General features: G+C 40.5%; 1 protein-coding gene and 1 pseudogene across 1 annotated transcript in view; one reads left to right on the forward strand and one right to left on the reverse strand.

Moving 5' to 3' along the window:
• MAP3K20 (mitogen-activated protein kinase kinase kinase 20) overlaps positions 1 to 24,315 on the reverse strand; it is a 564,831-nt gene that overhangs the window by 248,760 nt on the left and 291,756 nt on the right. The gene's annotated exons all lie outside the window — the stretch shown is intronic.
• LOC127030193 (dynein axonemal heavy chain 11-like) overlaps positions 1 to 24,315 on the forward strand; it is a 243,483-nt pseudogene that overhangs the window by 128,700 nt on the left and 90,468 nt on the right.

The raw sequence follows: 24,315 nt of genomic DNA on the forward strand, positions 1-24,315 counted from the left end.
TAAGGAATTTAGGTAGCCCCTCCCCCAAAGCCATGTATCCTCCTAAATCTGGGGAAGGTTAAGAGCTGTCTGTGTGGCAGCATCACTGTACTGTAAGGGAAACCCCTAGAACCATCCTTCCTGGATGGAGAGGGGCTGCTGGAAAGCTAATGAAATCTTAGGCTGTATTCAAATTTCTGTGATTACCTTGCTGCGGATATCCTGTCATACTCTCTCTCCATGCATAGGCCCTGAGACTCCTAGAGAACTACCTCTGGTGATCTGGAGGCAGGGATGTGAAGGCAATGTGAGAGGTGGTAGGTCTGTGTGAAGAGAAGCTCTGCGGGGAATCTTGTGGAGATTATTTCCCTCTATTTCACAGAAATGTTTTGTAAAAGGCTGGTGAAATCACCTCACAGACAAGGCTTGTATTCTTGGCATGAACACAAGAGTTTGCGCATCACTGTGGTGATGGCTGGTTTTACTTTAGATGGCTGCATTTCTAAATTTTGTCCACTATCTCTGGGATGGTGGTAATGAGTGTGTATGATAGGAGCTTCATGGTGTGGGCCCAGAAGGAAATACAGGCTTGGAGGGAAAAAATGCATTGTGGAAGCTAGAGATTAATTCTGTTTTTCTGAGGATTCCATGTTTCGTTTCAGTTAATTTTGCATTTTTGGAACATGCAATCTTTTTAGAAAAAGAGCTATTGAAAGTAAAAGGAAGACCCCAAATAAACTTCTCTCTTATTGATGCTCCTGGACAATAAGAATACAGAAGAGTTGTTGCTTGTGCAGAATGCTTTGTAGGAAATTAAACTACAGAACTTCCATCTTATTTCTACGCTAGGCAACTTCCACCAGCTAACAGCATAGCCCAGAAAGTGCAGTATTATAACCAGCCAAACCAAGACACACAATGTGTGCAATGTATCCTGCCCAATCATATAATGAGTAAATATCATTGGACTGGGGACTCTATTTCCATCCAGTATTACTGACCATCTGTAATCCTACCCAGTGTCAGTCCAGTGTATGCCCACACAGCTCAGTTAAAATAAAGGACTAAATACTGTACAGGACTTTACTGATCTTAAAATGATAATGTTCTCTTTAGAGATACCAAATATTTAAAGGAGATCCATAAAATGTCAGTTTTACAATTTTTGATGAGAAAGAATCGTCTGCCATAAGGATGAGCACATTTTAAAATTTTCTTACAAAAAGTATTGAACCTAACAAAAGTTGTCTTATGATGATGTCTTATTTCTGGCTGAACTGAGGTTTCTTGTGAGGTAGCTGTTCAACATGTTGTCTGTCCGTCAGTGATCCATTAGGCAATAGATTCTGTCTGTGTCATCTGCTCTCCCGGATCCATTGATAAATACATTTGAAGCTGGGGTAAATTTTTATGCTGGACTCTAGCTTCTCCCAGCTATTTGTCCTATTTTGTTCTATGTACCAGAAAATGTATCTGCAAAGAGTCAGTTTTTGACATTCAATATGTAGAAATCATCACTTTTCATCTCATGCAGCCTTAACATTAAAAGTCAACTCAAAGTTTTGATTTGTTCATTTGAAGGCACACAGCATGCTGGGTACAATGGGACAGCTTGAGTGTGACAGTTCTGTTCCACTCTTCTGTTGCTGCTGTAAATATGCAGCAAAACAACTAGCAATATTTTCATGAAAAATGTGCCTCCTACAAATCTGATTAGTAAACATGAAATATTTCCCCTCCATTCCTGTCATTTTCCATGTAGATGGGCTGTATACTCACCTAAACCTAGCACCTTATGCATCTATGGCAACAGAGAGATCCTTCTGTGTTTTTAAGTCAGGGATTTCATATAACCTCCATTTTTTGGCAGAAATTTCATTGGGAAGTTAATGATGATAATATTTTTCACTTTTATAGCAACTTCCATCCAAAGAGCTCAAAGCATTTTATATACACATGATGGGGAAGTCATGAAATCCTTCTCAGTCCTTAATCAAAACTACTGCAGTGTTTTTTGTCTGAACAAGGATTCAGGATTAGGCTGGACAAAGTAAACCACACAACATCCTTGTGAACTGGACAAATATGATCAGATCTAGTTTAACGATAGGTAAACAAGGATCTAAAGAAGCTAAATAAATTGCACAAGGGTATAGTACAGTGATGGCATACTTCAAGTCAGCTCTTAGACTAGAACCCAAGAGTTCTGTGCTATAAGTTTTATATAATATTCCCTTTTGAAAGGACACTTACAAAACTGTGTGCTGGTCTACACTACGGGGGAAAAATCGATCTCAGATACACAACTTCAGCTACGTGAATAACGTAGCTGAAGTCGAAGTATCTAAGATCGAATTACTCACCATCCTCACAGCGCAGAATCGATGTCTGCGGCTCCCCATGTCGACTCCACAACTCCGTTGGGGTTGGTGGAGTTCCGGAATCGATATAAGCGCATTCAGGGATCAATATATCACGTCTAGATGAGACGCGATATATTGATCCCCGAGCAATCGATTGCTACTCGCCGATACGGCGGGTAGTGAAGACGTAGCCTTTGATACATTATTGAAGAGGAGATCTGTTCTCCACTGTAAGACAAAATGTTGGAATTAGGCCGAACATATGAAGATCTCTCCCCTGTAGGTGGATAAGATAGTATGACAATTTTGAAATGTCTGGAGAGTAGAAGAGATGTATGACATAGCTGGGTACAATCCAGACTAATGAACAGCTCTGTCATCCCTGCAACCTTGGGTGCCTTACAATGCCTTGCTGAAGTAGCTCCCACCTGGGCCACTCAGAAACAGCCTTCCAGCATGCATGCCACACCTTGAGTGTCTGTGTGTAACTGCAGCCTGCCAGTCACACTTGAGTTACACTCCGGCTCTCATCAGCCTTGGTTATACTGCAGGGTGGCCCCAACACACACTCAGTCTTAGATTTCCCCCCAGAAATGTTTGTCCTGTACTGCCCAGCCTTCTCCTGGACAGTACAAATTATTCATAAAATCCATTATTCATAAAATATGTCAGCTGATTATCTCAAATAGTTATTCAGAGACTTCAGTTTAAACACACTGGATTAGATAAAACAGCAAAACAAGCTTATACAAGTGAGTACAAGTAATGAGGCATAAAAGTCAGAAATAGTTACAAGAAAAATGAACATAAGATGTTCACTAATACTGAACTTAAACTATTTCAGATCCTAGCAAAGTTTCTCACCATATTTTCAGCAGTCTTACTGACCAAATTTGGTAGGGCAGGACCTCTCCTCCAGACTCCAACAAATGCGTCCTTTGTCACTTCAGATGCAGTGAATGCAATGGGCGGGGGGGGGGGGTGAGGAGGTGTCCCTTGGGTGTTTGTCCCTCTTTTTGATAGTTTCAGTCCCTTCTCTTGAAAGTCATTTCCAGTAGGACATTAGGAGACAAAGAGTCACTGTGGAAGGATGTTCCCTGCTGGTTTTTCTCACTTGGTTGAACTTTCTTTGTTTCCATCCCTGCTTGATGACTTTGTTTACTGCTTAAACACAAATTAAGCAGAACACACATTCCTTTGTTTAGGACAGACCTGTTTGCCAGCTTCTGTTTGGGCAGGGTGGTAGAGTTGGAACCTGTTAATAACATCATACAGGGAAATCTTATAACTTTATGTACAATGTTGCCACACACATTGTATCAGGATGATACCAGCAAGTTGAATTTTCAAATGTTACCTTACAAGACAAAACTTACTACAATAGGGTGTAGGGTGTGAACCTAGGGTGTCCATTCTGTCACACGATGGCATGGCACGGCACATATATATCAGCTCTCATTCTGTGCACCCATCGTTCTGATTCTCACCAAGCACCAGGGGCTAACTGTTGCTAGTTCATGTTCCCCTGCCAGGAGTTGGGATGTTTAACACTGTTGCAGCCCTTTTTTTGGAGTGGCTGACAGCTGGGGGTTTTTTCCGTACTTGATGGTTATTTTAAATCTGCCAGTATAATTTGGAGCCTGTCAACCTTGACAGTGTCCCTTAAAAGATTCCAAATGGTGTATAAGGGAGTTTTAACAAAGGAGGGTTTTTCAGGTCTTTTAACACAGGGCTACATAATCAGTCTTTCTTGTAGCAGCATTCAGTGTGAACATCTGTCAATAGAAATCTCAAACTGTGAATATACAATTGAACTTTATTATCCCTTTGTTATTTTGTAACTACATAGGTATGACAGACAAACTGATTTTAAAAGAAATCCTCAATTGTCAGTATGTCATATGCCTGAATCTTACTGCTGGAAGTTTTTCAGTACATCAGCGTCTTCAGGTAGGTGCTATAAGTGCCACATTTTGTTAAAATATGTTTCCTTTCAGTGAGTAAATGTTTCTCATTTGAGCTATTTTAATTTGAGTGTGAAAGGCTTAAACTTTTTATTACATGCTTGCAAAGCCATCATGCAGAACTAGCTCTTGCACTGCACAAGTGTGGATTGACAAACATATAAGCACCAGATAAAAGGTGGTGAGCGGACTGGGGAGCACAGGGAAACCTGATCCTGCTATAATGAAAGCAGCTTTCAAGTTATCCCCGCCTAGTAGCAGAAGTAAGGCCCCAGGGATAAGCATTTGTTCAGCATGATGAGGCTCATGTTAAGACATATCTACGACGTTAAGCACAAGTTCTGCTCTTTTGATCCTGCAGAGAGTAAGAGAGAGGCTACCCTAGAGTTTACAGCAGCACAGTTGCACCGATGGAGCTGCGCTGCTGTAAGCTCTCTAATGTAGCCACTGTATGCCAATGGGAGATAGCTCTCCCTTCGGCTTAATTATTTCAGCCCCTGCGAGCGGTAGAAGCTGTGCCAGTGGTGGTGCTGCCCACACCAGCACTTATGTTGGTGTAACTTATGTTGCTCAGGAGATGGTTTATTCACACTCCTGAGCAACATAAGTTATGCTGACAGAAACTGTAGAGTAGATGTAGCCAAACTTATGTTTGCTTAGCATGGAGAACTCTTTGTTTGCCTTGCCTGCCTTAGGGTTTTAAACAGCTGCCCATCACAGGAGTATCCAAGCACCTTCCACATAAAACCAGTGGCGCAACACTGAAGTCCCTAGTAGACTTCATGAAGTCTCTGCTGCTTTTCCTTTTTCAGGGTAAAAGCTCTGCTTGGGGCAAAGCTTTTGTTTTTAAGATGGATAATTTACTTTTGTTAGGGCATTGGTTGCTTGTGGTTAGTTTCAGTATTGGGCATTGGTTTGGTTTTTTACTTGGTTGAGATGTATTGGGTCAAAGGGGCTGTCAGTGTTGTGAGGATCTTTCCTATGGCAAGAAGGTTTTCTATCCCTTGTAGTTAACCTCACACATGGGCATAGCTTTCACTTGTACTTATGTTGGAGCAGAAATCTTGATGCTCACCATGCAGGGACTTGCACTCCTCATTTCTTCAGCCCTTGGCTGGACTCAGCAGTCCTTCCTCAAAAACCCAGGTCCTCCTGTCCACTGTTTCCTCAAGCCTCCTCTTCTTAAGGCTTCTGCTCCTGCCTTTCACTGAAGGTAGCTCCGGACAGGATTCTGAATCCCCTCTGAATACCCTACATCCCTTTGTCTTTCTCCTTCTCACTGATTGAACATGTTCCCTTTATAGGGAATCCTGCTCCCAGGGTGCTATCTGGTAATCCTGATCACCTGACCAAACGCACACTGTCTCATACCCCTTGTGATGGATTTGTGTATGTGGCAGGATTCACCGGCGTGGTGCCTCCTGCTGGAATGTATGTTCCAGGCCAGAGTGCCCTCTGCAGGGCAGTGTCTTGCCTGCTGCTGGCCCCCGTGTCATTCCTGAACCCCAGTGCCCTTTGATGTCAGGGTTCTGCCCCCACAGTAACCCACAATCTGGGTCTCCCCCCCAGGGGAAACCCCAACCCCCTATCCCCACCTTGCCTCAGTGGCTGCTGCTGTCATCATCTAGCCCCCGCTCCCTGAGGCAGACTGCAGTCTGTAAACCACTCATCATCGGCAAGCGGGGGTTGGACCAGCTGCCTCTGCCTATCTCTGGGCTGCCTCTCTGCAGCCCCAGTAACTTTTTTGGTCTTCACCAAGGCCTGCAGCCTGGGGTTTTACCAGGCTGGATCTCCCCAGCTCCCTCTGCCCTTCCCCAGCACTGCTCCATCTCAGGTACCTTTCTCACCTCCCAGGCATCCCAGTCCTTCTCTCTCTCAAGGAAGCTAGAGAGAATGTGTGCTCCAGTCTCTGGCCCTCAGCCCTCTTATAAGGCCAGCTGTGGCCTGATTGGGGAGTGGCCCCACCTGTGGCTGCTTCCCCCAATCACCCTAGCATTTCTCCACCACAGCCTTCTCCAGGGCTGTTTTAAGCCCTTTAGGGCATGACAGGGGTGACACCCTGCTACAGGGCATAACAAAATCCAGGCAGAGCAGAGTCCAGCTCCCTAAAGTGGCCAGTCTTCCCTCTGACAGTGTATATGTGTGTGCAAGCAACTGTATGTGTCAGCAGATTTTTCAAATTTCATACCTGTCCATCCATTTGCATATGGTATTACTGAAATTACAAACTCAAATTACTATTTGCTGTGCATGTAGATTGAATAATTGACATGCAGAAAGGGACATAGGTGCACCATTAACTAATTTGCACATGCAAATGGTTTTTTCCATACAGATGCTTATGGGCTGACCTACTGCAGTCTTTTTTGAAAATCTGTTATTTAAAATGGGATTACAATCTGCAAGTGGCTCTAAAATAACACTGTGGAGCTCTACAGTTATTCTCTCTGTGATTGTTCTAAGTCATTCTCTTCTAATTTACACTGGCTGCTAACAGCCTCAGATGTCTGTTGTGACAACTGAGGGCTACAGGGGCATAGAGATACCACCTCAGCTGTAGGAAGGGGCCATGGGAATGGCTATATCAGTTCTACACCATCCAAGGCCCTCCTTGGACCAGGAATATCTTACAATAGACAGTTTTCAGGTTTCTTCTTCCAACAGAGTGACATAAAGCAACTCTACTGAACTTATTTTTGATGACAGGATTTATGCCTTGGGCTCTCTTCTTACAATTCTCAATACCCAGCTGGATACTGTGAATTTTGCTTAACAGGGTTTACCCTGTGCTATGTAATATTCCCATCAGAGGCAAACATTTTATCTCAATAGTCCCAATACATGTTATGCTTGGAGATGCATGGACTATTTAGGGGAAAGGGACAGGAGGCATCTAACTAGAATTACCTTCCCGGCAGTTGTAAGTTGAGGTGTTTTCTGTTTCTCCTTTGAGCTTATCAAGTTTTGGTTTGGAAATGGATAAATAACTGAGAAATATTTACTCCCAAAACCTCTTCCTGGGGCTCCTGGCTTTCACTAAGCAGAAGCAATCAGAGTCCCAGAAATGTATCTCCTAGTATACTTTGAGCTGCATCTGAAAACCCCCGCTACACATTCTTGTAATTTTTCTGAATACTTCTGTGGCTATCAGGTCCTTGTTAAAAAAAAAGACTATAATTATATCGATAAGAACTATTAGTGTATTTTATAATAAAATAAATCATCAATATAATGTCCTTCCTAAGAATTACAGGCACTCCTTCCTGCCACTACACCGTTGTGCTAAGGTGTTATCTGCATTCTTATGTCTGGCATTTGCAATTTTTGAGGGCATTCAGTCCTCAAACTATCCCTACTCCATGTGCATACATTAAATAAACCTAGATTAGCAAGCATTTTGGAGAGAAAACAGAGCTTTGCACTGCACTTCCCTGAGGTCAGGCTCATTTGATAGGTTAAATACTAACTTGATAGTAATTATGATCTCCACAGAGTGAGACAAGGAGTGAATAAGATATTTAACATCATGTGCATTGGCTGTGAAAACCTTTTCAACTCTTTCTTTCATCCTCAAGGTTTTCAGTTTTATTAAAAATATATTGATGTATTTTTAAAGAAATAACGACCTGTTTCTCCATTCACTTTTTTTTCTTTTCGTTCAGAAACTTTTCTCTGTGTTTACTCTCCACTTCTCAAGGATGGCTGCTCTAGCTACCATCTACAGCAGCATCATAAATATTCATTTCCAGCACTGGGGCTTCAGTTACAGTGTACTGAAATCTATCAGCTCACTCACACAAGCTGCACTTTGTCTGCATCAGAAAATGGCCCAGAATTTCCTCCCCACAGCTATTAGATTCTATTATGTTTTTAATTTAAGAGGTACTTCCTACCGATACATATTCCAGGAAACACAGTTTCCTCTGCTATGTCTAGGATCAGACCAATCACCATTTTTCTCCATCATGCACTGCAAATGTTTATATGATTTATGTTATGCTTCTTAAAGTCTCTAGTCAAACTGAGCTGGGGATTGCCCTCACATAAATACATACATATAACCCCTGTTAACGCCAAAATGAGTTGATAATCTCCAAAATATTTCACAATAGAGTTCCCTTAGTTGACACACAAGATGTAGAAAATAGTTCAGCATCATGAGTCCCTGAACATCCCCATCAGTTGAAAGATATGGAGGATGCAGGAGCTTCATCCTGGGAGATACGCTCCCCACCAGACGGAGAAAGGGATGTTAAGGTACTAATAGAATAGTTTTATCCACATTCCACACACTGACTTAAACTCTTTATGCAAACCTAGAAGATAATTTTTTTGTTTTTTCAGTTGTACTGCAGGTCAGTGCTTGTTTAATAATGGACACACCCTTATTTATAACATCAGATGTTTCTGATTAAAAGTCTAATAGAGGATAGTTATCTATGTAGGTATATGCAGTACATTAAGCTTTTGTCAGCCATGCAGACTATCATATGATGAAAAGAGGTTCACATTCCAGACCTCCTCTAAACTGAATTTAAAACCCCCTTGCCATGGGGTGCTGTTTTCAGGGCTGGAGCACTTCCTTCTGACTGCTTCTGGGGATTAGCTCTGCCAGTCCAACACCCCTCCTGTCATTACTCACTCCATCACCCTCTATCTTGCTCTCTTAGGACTCAACTGCTCCTGCTTCATGCTTGGCCCCACAGTAAGGTCATGGCAGTCCTCTCCTTGCAGGACATCAAAGTCTCTTGGAACCCAGGCAATCTTTCCTCTCCCTGTCCTTTAACAGCCCTGTCCAGTCCCTGGTAGGGGAACACAGCCCCTGTCCCCATTGCATGGGGTTCCAGACCAGCAGAGATGGATTAGAGGTTTCTGGGGCCCTGGGCCAGAGTATGTGAGGGCCCTTCCCCACCTCTTCCACCTGCAGTCCCCCCAACTGCTTCTGGGGAAATGGGGTCAGGGCGCTCCTGCTGGGGAAATGGGGTCAGGATACAGGGACTTGCCCCGCTCCCTGGCAGGAGCGCTGGGTGGTCACCCCAGGGTCCCACAGTTGGCCAGGACCCCTGGGCAAGGGCCCCATTGGCCTAGTGGCTAATCCACCACTGCAGCCTAGGGACCGTACAACAAGCGGTCAAGGTCTGCGCAGTCTTACTGCTAGATCTCTCAGCTGCTTCCTCCCTTTCTGTCTCTCACCTTGATGGTGAGTGCAGTTTCTCTCTCTCTGCAACCCCCTTCTACTCTCAGCTCCTGGGCTTTATATAGGCCCCTCCTGTTCTCGTCCAGTTGAGTATCATATCTAATTCATCCCTGTTCCCTGGTTCCTCTTCCAGGGGCAGCCTATGGGGTTAATTAGCCCACCTGCCAGCTTAACCCCTTCAGGTCTTGTGTGGGGTGACATGCCATCACTTCCCTGTTATAGTCTGCTCCTACCACCTGTCTTTGTAATCACTATATATGGCTATGTGCTCAGGGACAACATTACGCTGCACATTTCTTCAGGGTGATCTCAAGAGGGATGATCTTGCAAGGCACCGAGCATTTCCTAAGATTCCTGTTGATGCCAGTGGGAGATGAGGGCTCTCATGCCCTCTAAAAAGGATCTTGGCACCTTGCCAGACCTGGTTCAAGTGTACCAGTGTCAATTTGAACCTGCAAGTTTGACTGCCCATCCCAGTTAGCCAGCTGTCTTGGCAGGAACTTTCAAGAAACCACGTTTTCTCCTGAGATTTCTAACGCTGCCTGTGCTGTGTTGGAAGCAGAAAGCACCAAGAAGCCTGGAAATAGAAATTAATGAGAGCACATTTCAGAAAGTTCAGTGTTTGATTCTAAAAATGGGGGAAAGGGCTTGTCGTGGAGGAAGAAGAGTGTTCCTATTTTATTCTCCAGATGGTTTCCCTCCCTTTATCCTACCCATTCTGGTTGGCTTTGGCAGACTCACCTACCACTATTTATTGAAGTGAAAACCTTTTTGGTATTGTGGGTCAAGTTCATGGGAGACTAGAAAGAGTGTGAGGCAGCATGTAGGGAGTCTGCCAGAGTGCGAGGGAGATCAGCAATCTGGGCAGCCTGAGCAGAGCAGGCAGTAGCACATGCTGTTGATAGTGTGACTTTTATTTATAGGTACTTAGGCACCTGGCTCCTATTGATTTCAATGAGGATCTGGCCCTTATATGATTTCTGGTCAATTATTGGTTGTCTGAGCTTTTGTGGGCTACTTTACATTTGAAGAGCCAAGTTCCCTGACACCTACTTTTTCCTGCATCTATTTAGATGCAAAAAGTGCTGGTTATGAGTTTTTAAGACCCCCTAGTACAACTGGATGAAAAGATCACCAAACAAGGAAAAAATTTCCCAAGAAACTCCTCTGAGGTAAAGAAATGCCCAGATAGTTTCTTAATCACTCTTCACACCAGGTGTAGAATTCTGGACTTAAATAAGGGAGCTGGGATTAACATGTCCCTGAATGAGAGAGTTAGGGAAGGTAACCTGCTTCATGCTCTCAAGACATAGTCTGACGTGCCAGGGTAACACCATGGTGTTAGCTGCCTGTGCTAATGTGTTGTGTGCATTAGCACTGTGTGTGACAGAATTTCAGCTGCTGAAGACAAGTAGAAATTGTGGGTGAACAGAGACTCTGCTGAAGTTATTAGAAGCTTTGCCTTTGACTTCAGTAGGGCCAGGATTTCACCCCATATATTGTTAGGCAATGGTGACCAGTCAGGAAAAATGGAGGCTAGAAAAGTGTTACACAACAAGAAGTACCATGGAGGTGCCAGTAAAACTGTACAGCAAATTGGAGTCAAATTTAAGTGAGATAGAGGGGACTAAAGACTCAGTTATTTGTAACATCACTAGTAGTACTGGTGCTGAAGTCCTTCAGGTGTGTTACCAGGTCAGCTGGGAATATGTATCAGAGGTAATGAGAATGCAAATGGCAGTGGGGGATCAGTGTGGTTCTGGCAAAAAATACTGAGGCTGAGTTGAACAGAGGGAGAGAAGAATGTCAGAGACAAATAAAACAGGAAACGTTATCTCAGCAAAAATGCAATAATAGTAGACAATGGGAGAAAAAGGAATCACTGTCCCTGAAGCAGGCACAAGACTGCATTATATAACTTCTGCTGCTCTGACGTCATTAATTTCCTACTAAACACACATATTAATGGAAGCAAATATTCACTGATATGCATCTAACTGGATGGAGCATTTTAGTTACTAATCAGAAATGGATAGTATAATGTTCATAAAAAGTCAATTATGGAAATGAAATTTGAAAATATTTTTGTAGGGAATGTTTTTGCATTTCAAGAGTGTGTGAGAGTTCCTATTGATTTGGTTCATTTATGGCTTCCATGAATAATTCTGAGTCTAGTCAGATGAACTTATGGAGGAAAAGGATATCTAACATTTTAACAAAGATCTTATTGATACTGTAAAAAGATATGTTGACGTATGATTTCAATATATATGATACCTATGAGTAATACGAGTGAGTGCTTCTATGCTGTTTCATGCCGTATTACCTCCCATTTTCCCAAAATTTAGGATAGTTAAAACGGGATTCATGATATTAAATAAGAATATACCTGACAGCTCTGTGGCTCACTATATTACAGGTTCCTTTTTCTTGTTTCTATGTATTCATAAGCCTAACTGGACATGATCTGAATATTATGAGAAGGATAGTATTAAATACCCACTGTTATATTGGAAACATAATTATTCCAGTTTCTCCTTTGAAATGAGATTGTTTACCTTCCATTCTGATCAGCTACTTGTATATTACAACCTCATGGTGAATGCTGCAATGAAAAATAAGAGCTTTATGGTATTTGTAAGTGGGTAAAACTAATGATAGAAACTACATGAAATATATATATAAAATACGCTTTTTGACTAGCAGCCTCAGTGAAATGATCTGGTTGTGTTTAAATCATTTCCTCCTGAACAATTGTCAGTACAAAACTGTCACACGATTGTCATTAACTGGCACCCTTGTTGGTAGGCTCATCAGAGAAGACAAAGACCAAATTACCATGAAAACGAAACTTCTGGAAGGAGTCCCTCCAGATTACGGTTGTGGCTTGTTGGCAGGGAATGATGGGGAAATGTAAATTGCCACTGTGTGTGCTGTATCTGTTTGGTGGGTAGAGGATTTCAGCTTCCAAAGATGTCAATTCAGCAGCTTTCACAAGCACTAACAATTCACTCAAAACATTAAAATTAGGAGAAAAAATGTGATAAGGGGTTAATATGCTGTGTGAATGCTTGTTTATATCTCTATATTGTTACCATCAGGGTGTTGATGAGCACGTATTTATCCATAAGCCACTAATTTACTGCCACTTTGCCCATGGTGTTGGAGAACCTTGTTACTTTCCAGTATCTGATTGGGAGAAGCTGACCAGAATTTTAACAGATTCATTAGAGCACTACAATGAGCTTCATGCTGCAATGAATCTTGTTCTTTTTGAGGATGCTATACAGCACATGTAAGTTTCCTTACTTTCCGTTGGTATAATGTGTGCTCTAACAAAGATAATCACTGAAGTGCAAATTCGTTTAAAGGTGACCTGCAAGGGTATTAAAAATAACCTCACATATCTTTAGAGCAGTGTGCTGAGTGCCCCAAGTGACCAGACTAAGTCAGGCATTTAGCACTGTTTTAAAATAAAATGTAACAATTTTTACTTTTAAAGGTTCCAAGAAACCTCGACCCAATGTGAATTGTTGGCTTCCTCGCAATGTGACCCACCAAGCATGCTGCTGATCACATCAAATCCACCGTACAGCCCTGAGGCAGACTGTAGCTTTACCCATTACGATATTTTAAGACTCGTTATTACAATATTATATTGATTTCAAACATTTTACATTTCTATGTGGGAATGAAATAAAGGCTATTTAAAAACCACTTTAGAAATCTGCACGGTACTCTAGGAAACAGGCTTAATTAACTCCCCAGGCTCACTCCAGTCTGAAGTGGGGTTCTGTGGTGAATATGACATCTCCTGTTTAGTCCATGCCAGGAGGTCATCTACAACAGGAGGTATTGATCCAGTGTGTCTAGACTTTGCAAAGGCTAAAAAAGAGGGGTAGGAGGAAGGGAACTAAAGTAAGATTTACATTTTAAAACCCTTTGGGGGGATTTTCTGGGGCATCTCTTGCATGTTTTGTAAGCTGATCGTTTATTGATAAAATTATTATACAGGCCATTTTTAATACAGATCTAAGTTTTGCACCTAGGGAGCCAAATTTAGCTCTGGTTTAACTCCATTGTCTTCTGTTTTATTAGGTTTATTTAATTCTTTTACATTTATTTTAGCCCAAACATGTGCTATACACTCACTGTATCTGTAAGTCAGGATTACTCGCATGAGCTAAGATTTGCAGGATCCATTATTAAAATTAAGCGTTCACTGATTTTGCAGTTTGTTCACTTTTTGCATTCCATTTAGCTTAAATAGTAAAACTACATGGGTCAGTTTTGCTTTGTATATGGTGTTTCACCTTCTGGTTCTCATATATTTGTACAATGCCAGTGTTTTTGAGCTCACGACATTATAGGTGAAATTTAAGTCCCCACCCCCTACCAAATCCTCCCTCCCCCTTTCACTAAACTATAATATAAAATAAGAAAATATTTCTGTTTGCTGGTTTTTGGAATCCCTGCCCTCGCTCCCCTCCCCACATCCTGGAAGCCTAAAATGGGGGTCTGTATCCCTTGGCACAGCAAAAAGGCCTCTCAAAGATACCTGTGAATTGTGAACAATATGTTCCATTCTCAGGAATGACATTAGATTCACCTTGAGACAAAACTAGAAATACAAGTCAATGGTGGAGGATCCCCAAAGGAATGTAAAAATTCTTTTTCCACCTGGACCCAGAGCAGAAAGCATATTAACTCTTCATCTTGTTTGGATTTTGCTAATCAAGAAAAATGTACTTAATTACTCTGACAGGAAGCAGTGCATGTAGAGGCTGAACTGCGCCTGAGACCAGATGTCACGTAGCCTGAGATAGCGTAAGTTTCTTGTGCTACTTCACTGTTAATAGAGTAGAACCTCATCAATTATGGTAGCTAAAAGAACTCTATATTTTACTCAAGTGGGAATGTAATTAAGCCACACGATAGAGGCTTTAGCCTTTTACTGCTATACATAGTTGGTTTTGTCTTGACAATCTTAAATGATGTTTTTGTTCAACGTTTTTCAACATGGAAATTACAGGAACAGGCAATTGGGGAATATATTGACCCGTTCATATCTACTTCACCAGTTTGAATGCAGTCAGTGACAATAGTGACCAAAAGTGACTGCCATCTGCTGGTTGTATTTGAAGAAGGTCAAAGTCCAGTTCCTAGTAGATAGGTGTCCACATCCTACAGATTACCACTGGCACTAGCTGGTAGTCCCAGCAGAAAAGACAGAGGTATACATAGGGACAGGAGTATTTTGAGGTATTCTCTCCAGGTTAGAGTTTAGGCACATGGGAGGGCTTTGTGATGATGCCTGCAGTAATCCAGCCCATGACATCACACATCTGTTCTGTGAATAAATTAAGGGATTTACACTACATGGGAGCTTTCACAAGTATTAGATAAAAAATAATAGGAATAATTTAATTAGCAGAGGTGGGCCCAAAGCAAAAACCTCAGATCCAAGTCCCACCCCCAAATATTAGGTGGATGGTGATCCAGACTGGAACTTTGCAGCTTGGACCTATCTGTGAAAATCACACTAACATTTTCTAGCCCATAAACTTTGATAGCAGACATTTCCATCATATGTAATCTACCAAGCAAAAATAAAAACACTATAATTTAATCTCATTTCCATAGGTGTCATGTCAGCTGCATTCTTGAGGCCCCATAATTGGAGTTGGAGGTAAGGGCAAGCAAAGTTGATGCTGCTTAGCAGCCTTTCTCAGCTCCCTGGCAGTTTTCCAAACAGCTCTTGCTAAAGGCAATGCTATTCATGATCTCAGGGTAAAAGTTTTAATTTCTTTTGACATACTGTTTTTATTTCACAACATTCATAGAATTACCCACTTTCTGTCAGCCAATGATGGGAGATTACTTTCCGTACATGAGCAACGAATAACAGATTATTTTATGTGTGTGTACATGTCTGTGCATAGCGATGGAAGCCCTCAACTCGTGATTGTGGGTTGTGCCTCTCCCCATCAGTAATGTAAAGTTGTATGTTGTGAGCCTAGATATGTATTGACTGGTTTCCCCCTTACCAGAGGGAACATCCAATAGTTTGTGAAGATAACTTTCTGGCTGCTTTGTACCGAGTGGTGCAAAGCACCTGAAACAGGGGATATGTCACACTGTGTACATTTTTTTATGTGAATTGTTTTCTGTATCCTTTCTTGTCTTTCATCTCACAGTATCTGCTAAGGAATCACAAACCAAAATATCATTTAATTCTGAGTTTAACTGTCAAACTCTATGTTTGAGAGGATTAGAAATTAGGCAAGGTAAATTCACCCAGTTTAGCATGGACTAAATCACTAAAGCGCTCATAATATCTTAAGCTTAACTGTGGCCAGCTTTTATTTGTGACCTAACTGTGGCAATTGTTCATATTGGCCTGTAGCCATAACATCTTGACTAAGGGACAAATTTACTAGCTGGAAGTCAGTGGACTTGTATTACAGAGTAATTTAGCCTCAAGCGTGTGTGTGTGTATATAAAACTATAAATCAGTGGATAACTTTATTTCATATTTCTGTAGTTCATTGAAAATAAAAGGGGCTTTACCCCTTTGTGACTGACAGATTAAAATATAAAATTTATAATCTTCAGAAAATACATAGTCAAAACTATGATGTTATTGCCAATTTCCTAAATGCTTATTTCTATAAAAGAGTAGAAGGGCTCCAAAGAAGGCTCTAAGTAACTAAGAATATGTACATAATTACAAAAATAAAAATAAGTTTAACTTTTATTATATATAATAAAATATAAGTAATTAAAGAATATTATGTAATAGAGTTCAGATATCAGAAACTGAAGCTACAGAAAAAAGATTTGTTACTGTTCTCATCAGCAGAATCTTGCAATCGAGAAACTTACTCCTGTATGTCTAAGAAGGAGGTGGTAGGTGGTGGTTTTCTCTTTCAGTATTTCATCCTTGGGGAATGAATATTCCAACATCGTCTGGCAAAGAATTCCATAGGTTGACTGTGCGTTGTATGAAGAAATACTTACTTTTGTTTGTTTTAAACCTGCTGCTTATTAATTTCATTTGGTGATCCTTAGTTCTGTGTGATGAGAAGGAGTAAATAATACTTTCTTATTTACTTTCTCCACACCAGTTATGATTTTATAGTCCTCAATCATATCCCCCCTTAATAGTCTCTTTTCAAAGCTGAAAAGTTCCAGTCTTATTAATCTCTCCTCATACAGAAGCTGTTCCATACCCCTAATAGTTTTTGTTGCCCTTTTCGGAACCTTTTCCAATTCCAATTATCTTTTTTGAGATGGGGCAACCACATCTTCATGCAGTATTCAAGGTGTGGATGTACCATGGATTTATATAGAGGCAATATGATATTTTCTGTCTTATTATCTATCCCTTTCTTAATGATTCCCAACATTCTGTTAGCTTTTTTGACTGCCGCTGCACATTGAGTGGATGTTTTCAGAGAACTATCCACAATGACTCCAAGATCTCTTTCTTGAGTGGTAACAGCTAATTTAGACCTCATCATTTTATATGTATAGTTGGGATTATGTTTTCCAATGTGCATCACTTTGCATTTATCAACACTGAATTTCATCTGCTATTTTGTTGCCCAATCACCCATTGTTGAGAGATCCGTTTGTAGCTCTTCACAGTCTGTCTGAGACTTAACTATGTTGAGTAGTTTTGTATTAGCATATGATAGTCAAAGTACTATTGTGGTTTTTTAATCAATGTGTTCTGCACTGGATTTATGCATGCCTTTAGTGTCCATACTTCCCCATGTAAAAACAAGAATAGAGTATGCCACGTGAAAAATTTGTATTCATCTACATGTCTGTTTTAGCCTGGATTCTCATGCCTGTGAAGATTTGTCATCTTCATACATTTTTATGTGGAGTTTCAGGGGTGGTGCAGTGATCTTCATGGCAACATAGCACCTTTTTATTGATGACTCAGTGCTATCTAAGCAATGTTTGGACGACAAACTGATGATGGTTGTTCTGAAATTATTAGATACATTGTCCCTAGGCATCACCAAAATGGTGGCACAGAAATAAATGTCCACATGTTTCAGCTCTGGCCAATTGTAATCCTTTCCTTGTTTTCTGTATGCAATAGATAAAGTAATAAATAGAAACATGGTTTTACTATAAAAGGACATTAACATTATTTACCATCTGTAACTTATTGTTGGGACAAAATGATCTGTAGCTGAAAAATTACAAATGAACAGGCCATGTTTATTTCTAGTGCAACTGTATTGAATTTAGTAGAGTTATTCTAGGGGTTAACTTGGCCCCATATGTGGTATGGGCCTACAGAATTACTGTAGGTTTGACATTCCCAAGGGCCTAGAAAATAAGCAGATATGATCAATACAGTTGACCTTCAGTATTTTCCTCTCATCACCTTTTTAAAATATATCTCCCTTTTGAATGTATCCATACCATATTTGGCCCAGATTTTGCATTGCAAATTACACTGGTGCAACTCAGAGTCGCACAGAGGTGACCTATTGAAGTGAATGGGGCTATATGTGGGTGCACCCATGTGGTTCTCAATGCTAGATCAGTGCCTGACTGAATGAACCAACTGTACCTCATGTTCATCTGCTCAACCTGCTCTGAACTGTGCATCTCAGTTTTGAGTTACATGCCCTTTGGGGTTTCAGCAGATGCACAGATATTGTTTGTATGTTACTTATCTAGAAACAACAGCACAAAAACATCCCTTTGTTTTTCACTTTCATACGACCATTCTGTTGATCCCAGAATACGAGTCAGAGTTTTTAGTGAATTGGTCCTTAAATCTGATTTATGTATTCCATAGCATCATGGTTCACTTTTCACAAAACACCATCTACTCAAGTTTTACTGGACTTTTATAATCTGGCTGAAATGTATCTTCCTGATATTCACAATGATTTAAATTCACCATCCTGCTCCCCCAGCCTTCAGAAATGCTTGTTTCACTGCTTCTCTCTTATTAGTTATAGTCATTGTGTCCTGTCTAGAATCCCAGCATATTACTGGAAAACTAAACAGTATACAGGAAAACATTTGTGATGGAAAGTAGGAAAACACAGTCTGAGGAACAATCAGCATAGGCTTATAGGGTAATCAGCAAGCTGATCTGAGAGCAAAATGAGTGTTCACTTTTTTGGGTAGCCTTCCCTGTCTTTCTTTGTGACAGTGGCTAGATCTTCAAATTGTTAATTATGTACTGCCCTCTAGGGATTTGTGTTTTGCTTGTGGCACCCTGCTTGCAGGCCTTAAGGGATCCATTTATTACAGTCCTATTTCTCGTATGGAATGCTTACTTCTCTTCTCTTCACCTTTTTTTTTTGACCCTGATAGTAACTTTGAATATCTCCTGTTCCAGATATCATTATTTTTAAGTTGCTTTTTAACCTCTTTCAGGTTGTTTTTTATTGACTATTGGCATCATGTTTGTCCTGTGGGTTTGTGTTTTGTTATTCAGTAGATTTTAAGTAGGCATGAATGTGTGTGTCTATACAGGGAGTGTGTGCATATATATGTGGAAATATATATCATAAATACAATTTCCTTTCAGATTATTTTAATAAAACAGATTTTTAACTTTTAATTTGTGATATTTCCAAGGGAGTGTTTTTCTTAATGTTTATGTATATTCAGATGGTGGAAATGACTTATCGTATTTCCTACCTCCGAGTGATGTTTCCACCGTTTATTTTAAAGTCATAGTAAAGAATAGTAGCACTGTTCCTTCTCACAGGTGCTCAGATACCCTATGAGTCTTTTCTTGTTTTAATTAATGACATGTAAGCATCAGGTACAAAATAACAACAATGAAAACTAATTTTTGTTGCACTTTATAAAGTAATATATAAAACTCAAATCATGCAGGTTAAGAAGACCACCGGAGAAATCTTTACAGGTTTAAAATAAAGAACATTGACAAATATATTCATGATCAGAACTATAAGATCTTAAAATGAGCAAAGGGCAGCAGGATTTGAATAGGCTTCATCAACAGAGGGGAGAGGTCAGCTGTGGAGATTAGTTACAGGAGCTAGCTATTAAGTCACCTCTGTGACACGAGTCGAACAGTCTGCTTAGCATAATCATGTGCAATCAGCAAAAATGCTGTTTATTACAAAATGTTTTTCCCTTTTAATACTGTTATTTAAAATGATGCACTGTAAGGTGCACACACTTTCATTTCATGAGTAAAAAGTGTCATTATTAATGATTTGTGGTGCTTTCATGACATTGTTTTTCAAAGTACAAAGTTGTTGGGAGATACCTCTCCAAACCTACTTTTGCTTAAGTAGTTGAAGGCTTTCTTTTAGATGGGTGAGGCTTGGTCCTTATATTGTCCTCATAGACACTTGTGAGTGATAAAACATTTAATGATCCTACATCAAGCAGGCTAATCTGCAGTCTTACATTACACATCTGTGTTTGAGTTCATTTGGCCTTCTTAACAACTTGATACCAGCCGTTTCTTTGAAGTGCATATTACTGAGTTCTAAAAACTGGCAAAAATGGGTGAGGGATTGTCTCATAAAATACTTTAGCTTAGACTTACTGTATGCAATACTTATACTTAGATTTGTCACCTATTTACATCGCTGTTTCTCCCATGTTGATACGAAGGGTGGTCTGATGAGGTATCTGAACCTGGATTGATTGAAGGCCAGCATTTGGAATTTGGGTTTCAGGCTGAACCAAGAGTAGGGTTTATATTCAGGGCATGGAGTGGTACCATCAGGCAATTTTGGGGGGTTAGTGCATGTTAAGTGAAGTGGTCGAATAGAGGCCAGGGGTAGCCAGTTGGTGTTTGCTAAGGCCACCTAAAGGTGACCTCTCCCTTAGTGAGGACATGGTCTGATAGTTTCTTTTACTTTATCCATATGCTGTGTCTCTGCAGTGCCCCATCGCTAGGAAGAAGAGAGCTCTAAAATGTCACTCAAAGAGAATAGTGTGGGTGTGTGCTGTGACTCTTTATTGCCTGATTTTCTGTGGGTTAAGCATCTGTGCATTCAGCATTCTGGAAGGGTGTTTTTGAGCAGTGAGTTTTCCTTGTCTTGAGGAAGTGGTGGTATAACTGAAGGCAGAATGAAGCTTCCTGGGAACATCTCACTAACTCAGTTACCAGCTCTGCTCTTCTCCTGGTCCTTACATGCCCCCAGTAAAAGTTGTGGAGAAAGGAAGGTGGCAACTAACAGGCTGTGAGGAGCACATCTATCAGCTGGCGGTAGTACAGGGGAGTGAGAGTAGCCCCATACATTGTACTCCCCTTTGGGGCTAGGATAGTGAGAAGGGGCTCTGCACAACCCTCCATAGCATTGTAGAGGTGTGAAGTGGCCCGTTCATTTCAATTCATCTGAAAACCCCATGGAGATGAATACAGCTTGACACAATACCTCTGAGAGGTGTGAAATGACCCATTCACCTCAGTGGGCATTCTCCTTCGACTCTCCCAAAGTCTGTGCCAGCCCCTGTTGTCAAATATCAGTTTTCAAGACAGTTTTGGTAGGCACATAGGTTTTAGAGCAATTTGAATATTAAAATCAGCTCCTTATTGCAAGGTGCTACATTTGAGGAATGCCTGCACCAAGAGAGACAGGCATACCAATAGTCAACATAATCTCACTATGCACTTGGATTTTAGAGCATTTTGAAAATTAAAAGCAGGTCATTATATGGGCAGGCATATATTGGACCTTTGATCAAATGAGCCCAGATTTGCACCACAAACTCTACCCAGACCTGTGGTAGCACAGTAATATTATGCTGGGGCAGTAGAAACATGACAATTAACATTACACCAGGATTTTCATTTTAACAGAAATTAAAATGATATAGAAAAATTCTCTCTTTTGGGGTTAGAATATTATTTCTAAGGGTTTATTTTAGTTTGTATGCTCCTTAACGCTTTTTTCCCCCATAGCAGTTTGGGGTGGAGGAATATCATTGGAGATTTGCTTTAAAAAGGACCATGTGTCTAAGATTTTTCTACTGTCTGACGTTTCCGTCAGAACCCATTTTCACAGGAACAACTGCTCTTTGAGAAGTGAAATTGATAGGGGTAATCACTTGGTTTGTGTTGATTGGATGGAATTATTGTAGAAAGTTGAAATTTGTTTTGTCTGTTTTATTTTTCCTGTTTTGACCGATGACTATCCAGATGCTGAAATAGTCAATAGCACCTTACACTGGTCCTTGGAATAAAGTTATGTTTTATGGGTGCATTTCCTAATGCTCAACAACCCCTTTGATCATGCTAGCATTGGTGAGAATCACAATGACTTGTTTTGCTTTGGTTTCACGTTATGAGGGGGAGGGGGCTGTATCTCCAAATCCCCTTGCTCAAGCAGCCTCAAGTTTGGCTCACTAATCCTACCCTGGATCCCCATGAGACACAGCAGTTTTCAAGATGATCTGAGTCAACATGTGGATTTTAGACCATATAGAGAAATGGGCTGTTAAACAGTAAACTAGTCTCAGTGTCAACTATAGTGATGCTACAGCCCCAATATAAACTGTGAGAATCTAACACCTAATAGTATAACTATGAAATTGAAGGAGATCGTGAATCCATACCTCCACCATCTAGATGCTAGACCATGATCTGACATGTTTTATTGTCTTCCCAATAATGAGTCTGCAAAACATAGAGAGCTGCATAAAAAAGGAAATGTATGGATATCCGTAAACTTTCCCAATCAAGTGTTTACCTTTTATTTGTCTGCAATGTGTGTCTCTTTTAAATTTCAGTTATAAAAAGAAAAGCTCAAGTTTATTTCTACTATTTTTTACCTGCAAGCTAGTGATTTATTAGGATTAGAGTGAATTTTCTGTTTCTCACAGCTTTTACCGGCTGAACAGGGAAAAAACTAAGACAACTAAAAAGAGCTAAAATTAAGTGGCAATCCTATTACACTGCATACTTTTAGAAAGTGTTCTGAGGCATAATGTATTAAAATTCTCTATAATTAATCCTTGTTTGCCAGGAAAATATTCAACCATGTCAGGAAATTATCTGTGAGGAATAAGCACTTTCCTTCCCCTGTTCCAATTTGTGTTGGTGGGTGGGAGAGAGAGGAAAAATAGCACAGATGCACTCAGTATTGTACAAAGAGTATGTATGGGCATTTCAATCGCTGATATTTCACTATGTTCTGATGCTAATGTAAGATATGTTGTGTTTGCATTTATAATTAAGATGAACAGATGGTGAAGACTTAGTTTAGAGTACCACTGTACATCTATTAAAATAATCTCTGATGACAGTGATTCTTCACTGTAACCGGAATTTAATTGCATATATATCACATACACACTAGAAAGAATTCTGTCTGTAGCCATTTGCTCTATTAGGACAGTAGTAAGACTTCACCAGAATGGGATTTGTGCTGGAGACTCCATAGAGTAACAGATGCAGCTCTGCAGACTGTATTGAATTCATGAATACTCTACGATGACTCAAAGAGAGCAATTTATTAAAGTATGGGATTTCTTATTAAAAACTCATTTTGAAAGCGGGAGAGGAATCTGGAATCTGTCTGGTGTGCCTGATCCCGATTCTATTTCTACTATGAAGTAATGCCACTGACTTTACTGGAGTTACTCCTGACTCAATTCCAGTTCAGAAAGGTACCTAAGCACGTTCCTGATTTTAAGCATGTGTGCTGTGTCTCAGACTTCAGTGGGACTACTCATGAACTCAGGGCCACCCAGAGGATTCAGGGGACCTGGGGCAAAGCAATTTCGGGGGCCCCTTCCATAAAAAAAAGTTGCAATACTATCGAATGCTATATTCTCATGGGGGCCCCGCAGGGGCCCAGGGCCTGGGGCAAATTGCCCCATTTGCCCTCCCCCCCTCGGGCAGCCCTGCATGTACTTAAAGTTAGATACACGCTTAAGTGCCTTTACAGAACTGGGGCCTTAAACTGGTGTAAGTGAGAGCAGAATCAAACCATTGTCCTCACGTTTGTTTTATATGGAAGCTACAAATAATGGCATTTTGCAATTCATCATAATTATTCTTGATTGCATTATAACATTTTGTGCTTTTCATTTGAGGATCTCAGGGGTTCACAAACATCAGTTAATAAACAGAGACTTGCAATACCTCTTTGAAGTGGACCATTTCTTAGCCTTTGTATTGACTGGTAAACTAAGGCACAGAGCTGCTAAGTAGTAAATTACCCAGTGTTATACAGCAAGTCTGTTGTAGAAGTTGTAATATATAAAACCCTGGTTGTTTTAACTATACCACGTTTCCTCTTATATGATTGCCATTCTTATGAAAATAAAATCAATCGAGCTCAGATTTAGAGGGGGGATGGTCAGAAACCATTATTTATTAGTTATATGCCACCCTTGACCCTGCTTTTCTGGGAAGGGATGCTCCCTGCACAGTCATTGTGGTCTATATAACTAAATTATTATGGTCAAATCAGGAAGGCCAAAATATCCCCATAAACACTAATTGATCTAAATTGATACTGTTTGCAATTCAAAGGACTATAAAGGGGGTGGAGGAGAGAGACAGGCTGAGAGCCAAAGGACCAAAAAAGGCAGCAAGTTTTAGAAAACATTCATTTGACTAATTTGCTCAACTTAATAAGGAAAGGATGGTTTTATTCTGAGATATAGAAGTAAGGATTGATTAGATGGGCATTATATTTACAATATGTGGGATGAGGAATGGCTGTGAATGGGTATCGAAAATATCTCACTGAAAGTGGAATAATCCATGAATCAGAGGAGGCAAAGCACAAAATACCAGAACACAGAGAAAGAGTTTAAATAACCACCAACC

The sequence above is a fragment of the Gopherus flavomarginatus genome, chromosome 10 (assembly GCF_025201925.1).
Source record: "Gopherus flavomarginatus isolate rGopFla2 chromosome 10, rGopFla2.mat.asm, whole genome shotgun sequence".
Lineage (NCBI taxonomy): Eukaryota > Metazoa > Chordata > Testudines > Testudinidae > Gopherus > Gopherus flavomarginatus.